The sequence below is a fragment of the Salvelinus fontinalis genome, chromosome 2 (assembly GCF_029448725.1).
Source record: "Salvelinus fontinalis isolate EN_2023a chromosome 2, ASM2944872v1, whole genome shotgun sequence".
In the NCBI taxonomy this organism is placed as follows: Eukaryota; Metazoa; Chordata; class Actinopteri; order Salmoniformes; family Salmonidae; genus Salvelinus; species Salvelinus fontinalis.
Window position 1 is genome coordinate 24,726,892 of NC_074666.1, and position 17,332 is coordinate 24,744,223.

The following is a 17,332-nucleotide window of genomic DNA, read 5'->3' on the forward strand; positions in this document are numbered from 1 at the left end:
CTTAGTGGAGAAGGGTGGAGTTTGTGTCATGTTTGGGGATGACTGTTGCACCTTTATTCACAATATTGCTATGGCCAAACTCAAAGGATTACGAGCAGAAGTAAAGGCTAATGCTGATGTAAATGTAATGAAAATGTTTAGACTCTCATGTATGCGTTTGGTTGGATCTAGCATTATGAAAGTGGGGAGCCATGTTTGCTAGGATGGCCATCATGTTGGGAGGAGGGTTGTTGGCTTTGGGTATTGCATTTTGTTGTGTTATACCCCTGGTAAAGTCAATTGTGGTTCAGACAACAGTTAAATAGATGTCTGTAAGGAGAGATGACCCTCCTGTGGTGATTGATCCTGTACCGGGTAGCCCAGGCAAGTATACTAATAAGTATGGAAAGCCTTGTAATGCGGTCGGTGGACCTTTGGACTGCCCCTTTGGGAATCCAAACTGTCTATATAGAGTAGTTCCTGGAGGTGGTTATGCTTGCCATGATTTTCGTAAGGATGGTCTACCTGTATATGCTGTATTCCCAAATTCAGGCGAATGTCTACTTGTACATGTCCACAAAAAGTGTCATTTGCGCCGTAAGTGCAAGTGGTGCACAAAATTTAATGTGGAAGGCCATGATCATCACGGAGACCCCGTGTTTTGCGCGAAATGTCAAAAAGGAGATTGTAGAATCTGTAAGGATGAGGACTGTGCTCCTATGTAAGGATTTTAGTATATCTATTTTTGTTTAAGGCCTTGTGTTTTTGTATGTTTGATTGAATTTTTAGATATGTATATCAATTAATATATTTGGTTTCCTTTAATTAAAGCTAGTTATGCCTTCTAAAAAACTAGGTTACTTTCAAAAACATGTTAGGTAACAGAGGGTATTCTGGTTACAAGTGTCTATGGACCATGTCCTTAATCTTCTTAACAAAGGTTGGTATCATTGATATCACTTTATTAGAGAGGTGTCTGCAAGGGAGGATCATGTTGAAATGCTTAAATTTAGAATGATGTTGTGTCAATTTTCTTTTGTAACTGCATGTAGGTCTTTGATTTTCTCATATTCAATTTATTATTATATTCATTGTATTATTATTTTTTTTTATACCAAATTAGATCTTTTACTCTTATGAAAATTGGAGATGTTTGGTCTAGTTAGGTTTTCTTTACTGTTTCTGATTGGATCTTTTACTCCTATTTCACATTGGAGATGTTTGGTCCAGTTGGTTTATGTGTTTTACTCTGTTTTTGTATTTTCTTGTTTATCATAGGTATTATCATTTACTATCCCAAAGTCATGTTTGTATAATTTATGTGGCTAATTAGCCTCAGAGGAGGGATTGTAGGAGAAAGATTAGACACATGGATAACTTATAAAGACATAAGACAGCTGAACAGTAAAATAACAGACCACATGAAGAGAAGAGACACATAGTATGCTGATTCCATTGTGCTGACAGACTGACTAGACATGTCGGCGCCTGGGCGCTTGGACACACTAGATTTATAGTCTACCCATTCCACTAAAAAAAAACATACATGTCAGACAGATAGGCGCTTAAAGTAATTGGACACTAGACACATAGTCTGCTGATTCTTTTAAGAGATACACCTGTCAGAGAAATATGTGTTTAGGGAACTTAGACCCACTAGACATATAGTCTGACCATTCCATTACGTATGTGTCAGACACCTAGGCGCCTGAAGCAATTGGACACACTAAGATAGAGGGTCTGGCCACTATTATAATTTAACTGAAAGCAGATAATGGGCGTTAGTATGCGTGAACAAGCAGGAAGCCTGAACTAAAAAGATAATGATGGCAGGAAGAATTAGGGGAAGTATGCTTATTTGCATATGGGGTGGACTCATATGTTATTTGGGTATAAAGAGCGAACCAGTGCTCTGGGAGGGTGTGTGTTCTGCGGGACATTCCAGATGGTTATACAATTGTAAATAAAAGCATGTTTTGATTTCACAAGTTCTGATAAAGCGTTATATTTGAACCAAGTTTCCACGACAATATTCACATGAAAAAGTCCACAGACCCACTCCAAAAGGCTTTCGGAGCCATCATCGACTCAGTGGGTTTTGTCCAACATGTCTCCGGATCTACTCACTGCCACAGTCATACTCTCGACCTAGTTTTGTCCTGTGGAATAAATATTGTGGATCTTAACGTTTTTCCTCATAATACTGGACTATCGGACCACCATATTACGTTTGCAATCGCAACAAATAATCTGCTCAGACCCCAACCAAGGATCATCAAAAGTCGTGCTATAAATTCTCGGACAACCCAAAGATTCCTAGACGCCATTCCAGACTCCCTCTGCCTACCCAAGTATGTCAGAGTACAAAAATCAGTTAACCACCTCACTGAGGAACTCAATTTAACATTGCACAATGCCTTAGATGCAGTCGCACCCCTAAAAACAAAAAACATTTGTCATAAGAAACTAGCTCCCTGGTATACAGAAAATACCTGAGCTCTGAAGCAAGCTCCCAGAAAATTGGAACGGAAATGCAAACTGGAAGTCTTCCGACTAGTTTGGAAAGACAGTACCGTGCAGTATCGAAGAGCCCTCGCTGCTGCTCGATCATCCTATTTTTCCAACTCAATTGAGGAAAATAAGAACAATCCAACATTTATTTTTGAAACTGTCGCAAAGCTAACTAAAAAGCAGCAATCCCCAAGAGAGGATGGCTTTCACTTTAGCAGTGATAAATTCATGAACTTCTTTGAGGAAAAGATCATGATCATTAGAAAGCAAATTACGGACTCCTCTTTAAATCTGCGTATTCCTCCAAAGCTCAGTTATCCTGAGTCTGCACAACTCTGCCAGGACCTATGAACAAGGGAGACACTTAAGTGTTTTAGTACTATATCTCTTGACACAATGATGAAAATGATCATGGCCTCTAAACCTTCAAACTGCATACTGAACCCTATTCCAACTAAACTACTGAAAGAGCTGCTTCCTCTGCTTGGCCCTTCTATTATTGAACATAATAAACGGCTCTCTATCCACCGGCTGTGTACCAAAATCACTAAAAGTGGCAGTAATAAAGCCTCTCTTGAAAAAGCCAAACCTTGACCCAGAAAATATAAAAAAAACTATCGGCCTATATCGAATCTCCCATTCCTCTTAAGCATTTTAGAAAAATCTGTTGCGCTGCAACTCACTGCCTTCACTGCCTTCCACGGCTGCTGAAGACACACAATGTATACGAAACGCTTCAGTCTGGTTTTAGACCCCATCATAGCACTGAGACTGCACTTGTAAATGTGGTAAATTACTTTTTAATAGCGTCAGACCGAGGCTCTCCATCTGTCCTCATGCTCCTAGACCTTAGTGCTGCTTTTGATACCATCGATCACCACATTCTTTTGGAGAGATTGGAAACCCAAATTGGTCTACACGGACAAGTTCTTGCCTGGTTTAGATCATATCTGTTGGAAAGATATCAGTTTGTCTCTGTGAATGGTTTGTCCTCTGACAAATCAACTGGAAATTTGTGTTCCTGAAGGCTCCGTTTTATTTTACCTCTTTGTGATGTCATTCGGAAACATAATGTTAACTTTTACTGCTATGCAGATGACACCCAGCGGTACATTTCGATGAAACATGGTGAAGCCCCAAAATTGCCCTCCCTGGAAGCCTGTGTTTCCGACATAAGGAAGTGGATGGTGGCAAATATTCTACTTTTAAACTCGGAAAAAACAGAGATGCTTGTTCTAGGTCCCAAGAAACAAAGGGATCTTCTGTTGAATCTGACCATTAATCTTGATGGTTGCACAGTCATCTCAATTAAAACTGTGAAGGACCTCTGCGTTACTCTGGACCCTGATCTCTCTTTTGATGAACATATCAAGACTGTTCCAAGGAAAGCTTTTTTCCATCTACGTAACATTGCAAAAATCTGAAACTTTCTGTCCAGAAATGATGCATAAAAATGTATCCATGCTTGTCACTTCTAGGTTAGACTACTGTAATGCTCCACTTTCCGGCTACCTTGATTAAGCACTAAATAAACTTCAGTTAGTGCTAAACACGGCTGCTAGAATCTTAACTAGAACCCCCCAAAAATATCATATTACTCCAGTGCTAGCATCTCTACACTGGCTTCCTGTTAAGGCAAGGGCTGATTTCAAGGTTTTACTGCTAACCTACAAAGCTTTACATGGGCTTGCTCCTACCTATCTTTCCAATTTGGTCCTGCCGTACACGTACGCTACGGTCACAAGACGCAGGCCTCCTAATTGTCCCTAGAATTTCTAAGCGAACAGCTGGAGGCAGGGCTTTGTCCTATAGAGCTCCATTTTTAAAGAATGGTCTGCCTATCCATGTGAAAGACGCAGACTCGGTCTCGACCTTTAAGTTATATTGAAGACTCATCTCTTCAGTAGGTCCTATGATTGAGTGTAGTCTGGCCCAGGAGTGTGAAGGTGAATGGAAAGGCACTGGCGCAACGAACCGCCCTTGCTGTCTCTGCCTGGCCGGTTCCCCTTTCTCCACTGAGATTCTCTGCCTCTAACCCTATTACAGGGGCTGAGTCACTGGCTTACTGGTGCTCTTCCATGCCGTCCCTAGCAGGGGTGCGTCACTTGAGTGGGTTGAGTCACTGACGTGATCTTCCTGTCTGGGTTGGCGCCCCAATTGGGTTGGCGGAGATCTTTGTGGGCTATACTTGTCTTTGTCTCAGGTTGGTAAGTTGGTGGTTGAAGATATCCCTCTAGTGGTGTGGGGGCTGTGCTTTGGCAAACTGGGTGGGGATATATCCTGCCTGTTTGGCCGTCCGGGGGTATCGTCAGATGGGGCCACAGTGTCTCCCGGGCTAGGGTCAGTCTGTTATATCTGGAGTATTTCTCCTGTATTATCCGGTGTCCTGTGTGAATTTAAGTATGCTCTCTCTAATTCTCTTTCTTTCTCTCTCTCGGAGGACCTGAGCCCTAGGACCATGCCTCAGGACTACCTGGCATGATGACTCCTTGCTGTCCCCAGTCCACCTGGCCGTGCTGCTGCTCCAGTTTCAACTGTTCTGTCTGCGGCTATGGAACCCTGACCTGTTCACCGGACCTGCTGTTTTCAACTCTCTATAGAGACAGCAAGAGCAGTAGAGACACTCTGAATGATCGGCTATGAAAAGCCATCTGACATTTACTCCTGAGGTGCTGACCTGTTGCACCCTCGACAACCACTGATTATTATTATTTGACCCTGCTGGTCATCTTTGAACATTTGAATATCTTGGCCATGTTCTGTTATAATCTCCACCCGGCACAGCCAGAAGAGGACTGACCACCCCGCATACCCTGGTTCCTCTCTCGGTTTCTTCCTAGGTTCTGGCCTTTCTAGGAAGTTTTTCCTAGCCATAGCTGACATCAGCTGATGTAAGAAGGGCTTTATAAATACATTTGATTTGATCAATAATACAGGCAGGCCTACTTAATAATAATGATTTTATTACTAAAATTCTAAATATTTCAATAAGCATTTTGTATATATATATATATTATATAAAGTAAAATATTACTGTCTACACACATCCCATTAAAATAACGCCTAGGTTATCCTACTATTTTACAATCAGAATGATTAATGTGAATATATATTTAAAATCTATAGAGGAACACAACTACAAGTAGCCTACCCTACCTCAATGCGGAGTGCAATCCCATAATCTAACTGTCACATCTGCTCCTGCAATACCCTCTACTGCTCATCATGTGTCTCCACTCCCCCAGCACTCTCTCCCTCTTGCTGTGCGTGTGTGTGATTGTGTGGACGGAGACAGGTGTGCTGGAGTCAGAGCAGATCCCCACCAGCTGCAACCTGTCCATAATCAAGACCTCTACAAATCCTCAGTCCTGCCACTTCCACCCTGCCAAATCATAATCTCTGCTCAGTCAGTCTATGCTTCTAGCCATTTGTTACTATTAGATCCTGTTGTGCCTGTTTTCCTTGCCTGATGCTGTTTTCCTCTCCGCTACAGTTCCGCCCGCTCTGACTCTGGTCCCTGTCTCGTAATCCTGCTACTCTGTCCTGGATTCCCCACTCTACTACTCCCTTGGATTCCCCTCCGGACGTGCTTACCCTGTCCCAACCACTCTCGCTCCAGCCTCAGCCTCCGCACCTGGTTTCCTGCAATCCACCCGAGCTTCCCCTGGCCTGCATTCCATCTTCCCCGTGTTTCAAGAAATACCTTAGTTACTTCATCCCAGTCCCCTCGTCTGACTCTGCTCTTGGGTTCCCCTGTTCCACTCTGTGTAACACTAACAACATACTATGAATCTAAGTTTGAAGGTTTTATACAAAGCTCTTATACAGAGGACACCCCTCAACTTCCATCAAGGTTTCTTGGCATTCTTGCTAAGCTTGTCACCAAGCTGTTGGATCAAGTCAGCTAGTTCTTCTGTGGCCTGAGACTTCTCTTCCAGAAGCTCATATCGCAGGCTGGAGATGTCCTGCTTGATCTCCTTCAGCTCCCCTGCAAATGATGCACCACAGGTTATTAATCACTCAATCCACTACAGCTTCATGTCACGGCCTTGCATTTGTAAGAATGATCAGTCTTCTGTTAAGAGGGCACAACAGCTTTCTGATCTTACATATGGATTAGAGGTCGACCGATTAATCGGAATGGCCGATTAATCGGGGCCGATTTCAAGTTTTCATTACAATCGGAAATCGTTATTTTCTGAATTTTTTTACACCTTTATTTAACTAGGCAAGTCAGTTAAGAACACATTCTTATTTTCAATGACGGCCTAGGAACGTTCTGCCTCGTTCAGGGGCAGAACGACAGATTTTTAACCTTGTCAGCTCGGGAGATCCAACCTTGCAACCTTACAGTTAACTAGTCCAATGCTCTAACACCTGATTACATTGAACTCCACGAAGAGCCTGCCTGTTAGCGAATGCAGTAAGCTAAGGTAAGTTGCTAGCTAGCATTAACTTCTTGAGAATACAGGGGGTGCTGTTTCGCATTAGCATAATTGCCTCTACAGATTAAACTGCCTCTTATTCAATTATTGCTGTTACTATATGCATATAACCATATACCATTGGATAGAAAACAAGCTATGGTTTCTAAAACCGTTCCAATTTCGTCTCTGAGTGAAACACAGGTCATTTCACAGCACTTTCCCTGAGCCAGAAGAAGATTGCAAGATGTGTATGCTCGCTTCAACGCTCTGCCTATATATGGTCATGCCACCTATGACCCGAAACACACTTCATTCTTCTTCCTCTGGGTGTCAGGAAGTTGTCAGAGGAGAAATTTTTTGTTTATCTTGTACTGACGTGAAATAAGACCTATTTCTTTAGCGTGACCGACAACTTCCGGTTTTCTCAGACGCGCGTCTTAGAGGTGCCATTGTCTTTTGTTATGCTGACGTTACGGATGAAAACTATCTCCGTCTCGAAGTTTGTTTGATACATGTGACCATATCACCGTAATGTATGTTTTTTCAATATAGTTTAATCAGATTATTAGAATTTTTTCGGGAGTTTTGCCGTGTTCCGTTCTTTGAGTTTTTTAACTTTGGTCAGGGACCGTGCCAGTCGACCAGTACCCAGGCTAAATGAAGAGGGGAAGTTGCCATTGTGAATGGATTGAACGACTCATCAGGACTAAGGACACCTTGATCAACATTCTGATGAAAGATCAGCAATAGTAAGAACCAATTTACGATGTTATTTCATATATCTGTCGTGCATGTGAACTGGTCGGGCGCGTCCAGCTGGTTCTGGCTGGCCTGGTTATGCTAATTTAGCGCTACATTTTGTTTTCGCTATAAAACATTTAAAAAATCTGAAATATTGTTTGGATTCACCAGATGTTGGGCTTTCAATGTCTGTACGCTGTGTATTTTTTCTGAAATGTTTTAAGACAAGTAATTAGTTATATAACGTTGGTCTCTGTAATTGTTCTAGCTGCATCAGCACTATATCAGATTGCAGCTGCAATGTAGAACTGTGATTTATACCTGAAAAATGCACATTTAAAAAAAAAAAACTATGCTATACCATAAATATGTTATCAGACTGTCATCTTATGAATTTGTTTGTTGGTTAGTGGCTATCAATATCTTAGTTTAGCCGAATTGGTGATAGCACCTGATGGAGTAAGAAACTGTTGGAGTAAGAAAATGGTGTCTTTTGCTAACGTGTTTAGCTAATAGATTTACATATTGTGTCTTCCCTGTAAAACATTAAAAAAATCTGAAATGGTGGTTTTATTCACAAGATCTGTGTCTTTCATTGGGTGTCTTGGACTTGTGATTTAATGATATTTAGATGCTACTATTTAATTGTGACGCTATGCTAGCGATGCTAATCAGTGTGGGGGGGTGGGGGGTGCTCCCGGATCCGGGTTAGGTACTCTGTAGAGGTTAAACTTATAAAAAACAATCAATCAATGACTGTCATTGCTCCAATGTGTACTTAACCATAAACATCAATGCCTTTCTTAAAATCAATACACAAGTATATATTTTTAAACCTGCATATTTAGCTAAAAGAAATCCAGGTTAGCAGGCAATATTAACCAGGTGAAATTGTGTCATTTCTCTTGCGTTCATTGCATGCAGAGTCAGGGTATATGCAACAGTTTGGGCCGCCTGGCTCTGCGAACTAATTTGCCAGAATTTTACGTAATTATGACAACATTGAAGGTTGTGCAATGTAACAGGAATATTTAGACTCATGGATGCCACCCGTTAGATAAAATACGGAACGGAATAAACGTTTTGTTTTCGAGATGATAGTTTCCGGATTAGTCAAAGGTATATGGTTTAGAGAGAAATAGTCGACGTGTTATAATTCCAGTAATAACTTGCGTCTGAACTTGAAAGGGGTTCCTTCGTTATTTTACCGTTCATGTCTTCCATAGAGAATGTCTTGATCTACTTCAAATAAGGTCTGTGTTTCGTGCAGGCTCAAACCGCCTCGACGTTTTGATACCCGTGTAAATCTCACTAGGATAAGGTAACGTTTGTCAACATATTTTCATAAATCCACTCTACAAAAAAAATGATCTTCGCTTATATTTAGCCAATATTGATCAGAGTTACCTTGTCCTATGGATATCTACACAGTTATAAAATTGGCACGGTGGTGTAAGCCTACACGAAACACAGACCTTATTTTAAGTGAATCTAAAAATATCCTATGGAATGAAGGAACCGCTTTTCAGATTTTGCTAGAAGGTGTCATGGGAATTATGACTCACACTTTGGTTGTCAATTCTTACCATGCCCATTATTAAAATAGGATTTCCTGCATATAGAAATTAAAGTTTTTGTTTTCAACATTCATCACAGGTAACTTAAACTCTATTTTTATTCAAACAGTTGAGAGTATTTGTCTCCTAAGCAGACTCTTCAGTATCATTGTCACTTCAGTGCTGTGTGTGTGTGTATTTATGTATTATATTAAGTTAAAATAAAAGTGTTCATTGTTCATTCAGTATTGTTGCAATTGTCATTATTACAAAAATGTGTGCGTGTGTATGATATATATATTAAAAAAATATATATATATATTTAAAATTGGCCGATTAATCGGTATTGGCTTTTTTTTGTCCTCCAATAATCGGTATCGGCATCTAATATGAATCATAAATCACCTTCGTTGATTTCGTCATTTTCACTGTCAACCTGAGCCTTTAGCACATATTGCTTAATGAGCCTCTTCATCAGTTTCTGTCAAGAAAAGAGAGGATCTTAAGACAACAGTTCAAAATGTAGCACTTCTGAGTATCGTCTGATCTTGCTAATTAATCAAATTGACTGGTATGGAGGAAGTACCTGGTATCGAGTAGGATGTTTAATGGTGAAGTCATCTTGCCCTGGTGTCCTCGTTTGAGGTCTGTACTGCTTGATCTGAAACAGAACAGAAACCACACCCGCATTAAAAAATCCATTAAAGACTGACAACATCTAACGAGGCAGATATACAAATCGGCTACAGCCACTCCCTCAAAGCCGACTTCTGACCTTAAATCGCAAATTGATCTTGGCCGTCTCCCGCTGGTTGTCTTGGAGACAGGCTTTGGCCTTGCACAGCCTCACCAGACAAGCCCTTGTGCGCAGGACTAGGTAGTAGAAGGACTTGGGGCTGGGAACCAGGTTAAATGGTGGGGGAAGAGTATGTCCCTCGTCAAAGTAGGACAGCCAGAGTTTAGCACGGGCAAACTTCCACTCCACATCAGCATCCTCCTGTTGAGATTGAGACAGACCTCCAGTGAGAGCATAATTGGAGAGTGATAGGAGAGAGGCAATGACTCATTTATTTTAACTAATCTAGTATGGTCTGATTATTTTACAAAACTGCTCGCAACATTACACTCATAAAATGGTACATGAATACAACATGAACATAATAGTATAATACTCACACATACTCTAAATGGACATTATTCCCCTTTGAACTCAAAATCGTGATTATTGACATTTGATTTCCTGTGAATTCCCTTGTGGTGTTCAGGCATATTGCTTCCTAGTCTCACCTCAATCTCCTGATAGGAGTGATTGATCATTGCAATCAGCATGTTGAGCAGTACGATTACCATGGTTACATTGTAGATGCCAAAGAGAACGTAACCAATGTTCTCTATGAACTTATGGTCATACTTCAAGACCACAGAGATAACTTCAGACAAGCCGAAGATGGACCAAAATAGAGTCTTAAAGCTCTCCTCCACTCTGTGAACACATATAAACACAAATAATCAAACACAACACACACAGACTCACGCACACACACACACACACACGGTATACGTATGGACACAGACATTAACACATAACACACAAAATGAATAAATACACATACATCTCTACTTAAAGCATTTCATTTACAAGAATAGGCAGGAGGGTACTTACGTGGTGAATGCAGGGTTGTACTTGGCACCAAGGTAATAAGAATATAGATTGAACATGCCAATCATGAAAGCCAGGAAGACCATTATGAAAATGACCATGAACTTGACGATGTCCTTGACCGTCCGGCCTAGGGAGATTTGATATGGGCCGAAGCTCTCATTGGCAGGCAAGATGTATGCAATGCGGGAGAAACTGAGCACCACTGCAATGGAGTACAAACCCTCGGAGATGAGCTGAGGATCGGAGGGTAACCACCGGTTCCTTGCTGAGAGAGCGAGAGAGAAACGGTGGCAGCACTTGTTCGTTTTATGACACAAAGGTTACTGTAATGCTACATACACACCATGTTAGCCTGTAGACAGAGTTGGACCTATGCTATTATTATAATCATCTTTTAATAAAAACGTATCACTTTCACTCACCATGGGTGTAATAGGCTACATTTGGAGGCAGTGAGGCGTTGCTCAGGTCTATGTTGGGCATGTTGGGAACATACATGTCCACATACAACTGGGCCTCAGAGGCCCTCAGGAAGGCCATGAGCCGAGCCATGAAGGATGCCACGAAGATGGACAGCATGCCAAAGTCTAGTACGTTCCAGAGGTGCATGATATACTCCCTTGGCCCATCAGCCCAGATCTCCTTACACTCCGACCAGATCATCCCTAACAAAGAGAAGAGTGCTTTTCAGTGCAAAAGCCATCTGTTTGGAGCATACGAGTGAAATTATTTCAGTACATTCAGATTTCATTCAGATTATACCGTGGTAAAGAGATATGAACAAGGATATATGAATAGACTGGATAATAATGTCTCTCCCACAAAAGCAGCTCTTTGTAAATCAGAGTCATTTACCAATCACCCAATTCATGATGAGCATCTCAGTCCAGGAGAATTGACTGGTTTTGACCCTGAACACCTGAAGAGGGTGGTCTGTTATAGTCTCGTTGGGAAGGTTCTTTACTCCCTCGAAGCGGTCCGAGGCATTGATTACCAGCAGTCCAAGAAAGATGGTGAATAAAACAGCATGGGCCACAAACTTCATGAAGGGGCTATGGAGAATCTGACCGAACTGATACAGAGGAAATCAACCACATAAACAGCAACCATCAACCTCATGATATATACCAAAATCAAATCAAATTTTAATTGTCACATGCACCGAATACAAAAGGTGTAGACCTTACAGTGAGATGCTTACTTACAAGCCCTTAACCAACAATGAGGTTAAGAAAAATAAGTGTTAAGAAAAAAATAAAAATAACATAATTAAAGAGCAGCAGTAAAATAACTATAGCGAGTGGATATACAGGGGGTACGGGTACAGAGTCAATGTGCGGGGGCACAGGTTAGTCTAGGTAATTGAGGTAATATGTACATGTAGGTAGAGGTAAAACATGTATTTAAAAAAAATATATTATTATTATTATTTTCTGTTTTGTTTTTATTTAACCTTTGTTTAACTAGGCAAGTCAGTTAAGAACAAATTCTTATTTACAATGACGGCCTACCCCGGCCAAACCCGGACGACGCTGGGCCGATTGTGCGTCGCCCTGTGGGACTCCCAGTCACGGCTGGATGTGATGCAGCCTGGATCATGTGTTAATGAGTGATTCTGAGAAGACATTAAAAAGGGGATTGTGTATGTACCTTACTGCAGGGCACTATCCAGTATGCGATTGAGAGGAAAGGAAGGCCAATAGCCACTCCCAGGACTATCCAGCATTTCACCCCAGCAGACTGCTGCCTAAGTCCAGCTAGGTTCTCATACCTCATACCACAGGGTCAGGAGCTGCTGCTGGCAGTTAGGATGGGCCACAAACTGTGGACATAATGAAAAATAACTTTGACATACTACAACATTGATAACCAGAGGCAGAGGTTGTCTGTTTTGTCATACCTTGCATGTTATTGCATTGTAGAATCCCTACATTGGTGGTTGTTAAACAGCTGTAAAACACCTATTTCATTTAGGCCCCATTCCAGTTTTTCTTTATAATAAACACTTTATAGGGGACGGGTAGAATGGGAAAATGTACTCAAAAGTGTGTTTCTCATTGTGCCCTTGAGATTGATTGCTATTCAAATGAAGACTACTGAGTGTTGTTAAAGACAATTACAGACACACACAAACACCAGAGGGAGATTAACATTTAAAATGGCCTTTTGAAAAAAATATGTTTGATTCAGCTTGAGTGATTCAGCTAACCTTCTTGACCTTGTACTTAATGGCCAGTTTGACCCGACTGAGGCAGGGTCGACTGTGATCGCCGGGCAGAGCTTGGTCCACATCCCCATTCAAAATGGCCTCCACCTCCTCCGTGTTTCTGCATAAGTCAAGCACTCCCACCACAAAGTCCTTACACTGCATGGACAGCTTCCTGTAGTCATTCTACACAGAGAGAAGAGAGAGAGAGAATTATGTAAGAATGATTGAAAATTATGCAAACTCCAGGGGTCACAACTTTTGATGGATTGCTATTATGTGTCAGTCTCTCACTTTGTGGTCTGCATGTAAAATATTCTAATAGAAACCTGGAACACCACAGATCAACCATTTCTGCACTGACAAACCCTGCATATATTATCTTCTCTCATGAAGGTAGGGTGTGTGAGAGTTGGCGTTTGAATGCCAATGTTTGTCACACATTTTGGTTCTTTATAATGAGCATAAATTGTGCATTTGTGCGCACACATTTCTACATGTCTTTCTGAGGCTGTTCCTCAGAAAGAGGATAAACTGTATGTGTGCTTGTGAGTGTGTCTTTGTGACTAACTTCATACCCATGTTAATCCTCAACCCAAACCACTTTTTGGTTTGATTAGCTTGATTACTGAGAGGTCAGTAGTCAGGACAAAATAACAAAAATATTACACAGAACTCTCTGTGGATTACTTTTAATGAACAGCTCCCTCATACAGTAACAGAAGGATTCATAGTCGGCCCTAGGCGCCCCAGCCGCTAGGGGTCCTCCGACCATTTGTTGTTGCAGAATCTCTCCGTCCCATGGGAAAATGTGTAGAATTGCTGCAAACTTGCTTTAAAAAAATCACTTAGGGCCAAAAAAGGCTTGGGCCGGCCCTGCCAGGAGTCAACAGACTGGATATAAAAATCCTTGATTAATATTGTTCTTCTCTCACTGATTCTGAGAATTTAATTCCCCTTTGAGTGAATGTGGCTTATCTACAGGCACGTGCACAGATAGAGGTCTAAGGGTGCCTGAGCACCTGTCCTTTTGCCCTCCTATGAGAAAAGTGCCCTTCAGATTGGTGGCATTTTAAAATTATTACATTTTTATTTCCCTTATAGTCTATTTTCTCTCTTGTTAATGAAATACAATGGCTTTCAAACTAGCTATAGTTATTTCTCATGTTTTAATCTTGGAGTGTCCACAGGCAGACGCTACCGGCGATGAACAATAGTGTAGTGGCTTCTACCTTTTAAATTGCGTGTCATATCACAGTAAGGAACAGGGCAGGCTTTAATTTGACTGTTTGTTAGTAGGCCTAAAAGGCAGATGTCAGTAGCAGAACAAATTCCAATCACTGACCCCAGGAAGACTAGCTGTCGCCATTGGCATCGGATAATGGGGATCCCAACAAAATCTAAAGACTAGTTAGATTGTTTCAACAGAATAGATAACTAGCTAGCTACATTTGCATTTGCTTGGATCAGCTTATCAGGCCACATCAGCCCACCGCTGTTTTCCCTCTCTTTGAGCAGTAGGCTAATTTCTAACCATGTCACAAGGTCAATGACTGATTTGAGCACGTTCACAATTTTCATTTTCTCAGAGAGGGTTCCAATAATATAAGAGTGTTTAATTTGCGGGAGTGTACTGAACATGAACTATATCTAGAGAGAGAGGAAAAGGGAAAGAGATGTGTGAGAATGATTGAAATGGGTCCCATGGGTCAGTCTCTCCCTTTATGTTCTGCATCTAAAATATTCCAATAGAAACCTGGAAACCCAGAGACCAACCTTTTCTGCATTGACAAATACTGTGTATATTTTCTTACCTCATTAAGGCAGGGTGTGAGAGTACGAGTTTGCATGCCAATGTTAGTGTTTGTCACACATAATGGTTCTTTATAATGAGCATGAACTGTGTGTGTGCGTCTGTGTGTGTTGGCGTGCGTCTACATTTTTGTGTTCTGTGTGGCTCAGTTGGTAGAGCATGGAGCATGCAACACCAGGGTTGTGGGCTCAATTCCCACAGGGGACCAGTAAGAAAATAAAAAATGTATTAAAATGTATGCACTCACAACTGTAAGTCACTCTGGATAAGAGTGTCTGATAAATTATTAAAATGTATGAGGAGATACTATATTTGTGTGTCTATATTCATACCCATCAATTTGAAACCTCAACACAATATTTGGAGAGGTCAGTAATCAGGATCAAATTGATTAGACAGACCTGTGGAGTATTTTTATGAACAGCTCCAACAATACCAGGAGTCAACAAACTGGATAGGAAAATCCCTGATTAGACTTATTCTTGAAAAAGCTACATGAATTTTGTGGGTGGGTAATATGTTGCAAAGCCTGACATACAGTACACTCAGATATTGCAATAATTTCTAAACATGTCACAAGGTCAATGACTCATTTGGGCGTGTTCCCAATCTTAATTTTCTCAAAGCGGTTCCAATAATATAAGTGTGTCATCACTCCAATAATATTTGAGCGTAGTGCACGTGTATTACCTGATTTGATCTCTGCCCAATGTATCATGTCTGTGTGATCAAAAGACTGAAATCAGCTCTTTCAGAAATATCGGCACAAAGCTTTGTGCCCATATTGTTAAATTAGTGAGAGGGTGGAGAGCATTTGAGAGAGAAAGGAAGCCAATACATTACACCGATGAAAATATTATTTAACAGTAAACCCCCTTCTTCCAATCCTCAAGCTTGGTCTTTGTGTTTCTCACCTTGAACTCAGTCTCGATGTTGGCGAGGCGAGCCAGCTCGTTGCTGAGCTCCAGAGCGGTGAATACAGGGTCCTCACTAGACAGGGACAGGTAGGCAGCGCTGGCTAGCGCTTTATAAGCATTCATCCTGGAGCGGGAGTGGCTGAACGAGTCACGGCACTGCTTGTCATGACACTCGCTACACTTACAGAAGTAGTCATGGGGCTTCTCGATACGGGCTCCCTTCATCAACAGAGTGTGCACTATCTCGTACTCCTGGCAGTGTGCAGCCAGGATGACCAGGGGTCACGTCATGGGAGAAACGCGTGCCATCTTCGTCGTAGGCATAAAAGTCATCATCTCGTAGCTCCTGCTCCAGGGGGCTTAAAGTGAGGCGTAGCCCACCTCCGAATGCAGGGTGGGCCAGGATAGCCTCTACGATACGCACATAGCCCTTACTGATGGCCAAGAGGAGACCATCGCCCACACGAGCAAGACTCTCCTTCTTCAGCAGTAGTTCTGTCACTTCCAAGTGCTCATTACCCACGGCCAACTGCAGTGCATTCTGGCCCATGTAGTCCACACAGTTGACGTTGAGGGTCTTGGACTCTTCCTGCATCTTACGCACCACTGGGACGTTCCCATACTCAGCAGAGTCTAGGAAGCGCTCCTCATCTGAAGTGAGACTGGTGCCCCGCTCCCTGAACATGTAGGCTGGTCCACGGATAGCCTGCCGACGACCCTTCTCTCGCACAGTAGTTTTTCTATGGTGCATGGTCTCAAATCTGAATGGAGAAAGACGGTGACAAAAGAACTATTCAGACCAGAAGGAAGATCACAGGAATTGAAGAGAAAAGTAAGTCGAAAAAAACATAACATTCAGAGCAGATGTTTACACTTTTCAAAATGATAGTTAAGGAGTGCTTGGATACTTTTTGTTTTCTACAATGGCATTTTATGGTATTTCAGCATGTATAATTAAGCAATAAGACTCGAGGAGGTGTGGTATATGGCCAATAAACCCCGACTAAGAGCTGTTCTTATGCACTACACAACGTGCCTGGACACAGCCTGGACAAATACCACCATCCCTGAGGTGCCTTATTACTATTATACACCGGTTACCAACGTAATTAGAGTATAAATGTTTTGTCGTACCTGTGGTATACGGTCTGATATACCACGGCTGTCAGCCAATCAGCATTTAGGGCTTGAACAACCCAGTTTATAATACACAACATCCTTGGTCTGCTGAGTTTTTTTATTGAGCAACTGGATGACAGGTGTCAGTCTCTCTATGGAGAGAGGTGTAATCGGCATCTGTTGAATTCTGACGGCTTTGATTGGAAGCCAAACGTTTGCTGTACAGTACTAGCTAAGCAAAACATATCCTGAAGTCCTGATGGGGACTTCTGTCTCAATCCAGTCCTCTCTATATAGGGTTCATATGCTCAGTTAAATAAATGCTGCCTCATGGTGTTCTTTAAGTAACCTACACTCAGAAAGCTGTACAATCTGTTCAGTCCAATGCAAGCTGCCCAGC

The 17,332-nt window shown here is 41.7% G+C and overlaps 1 pseudogene; it reads right to left on the reverse strand.

The window, feature by feature from the left end:
* Positions 1-5,529: 5,529 nt before the first annotated feature.
* LOC129815238 (short transient receptor potential channel 7-like) lies at positions 5,530-16,639 on the reverse strand (annotated as a pseudogene).
* Positions 16,640-17,332: the final 693 nt, after the last annotated feature.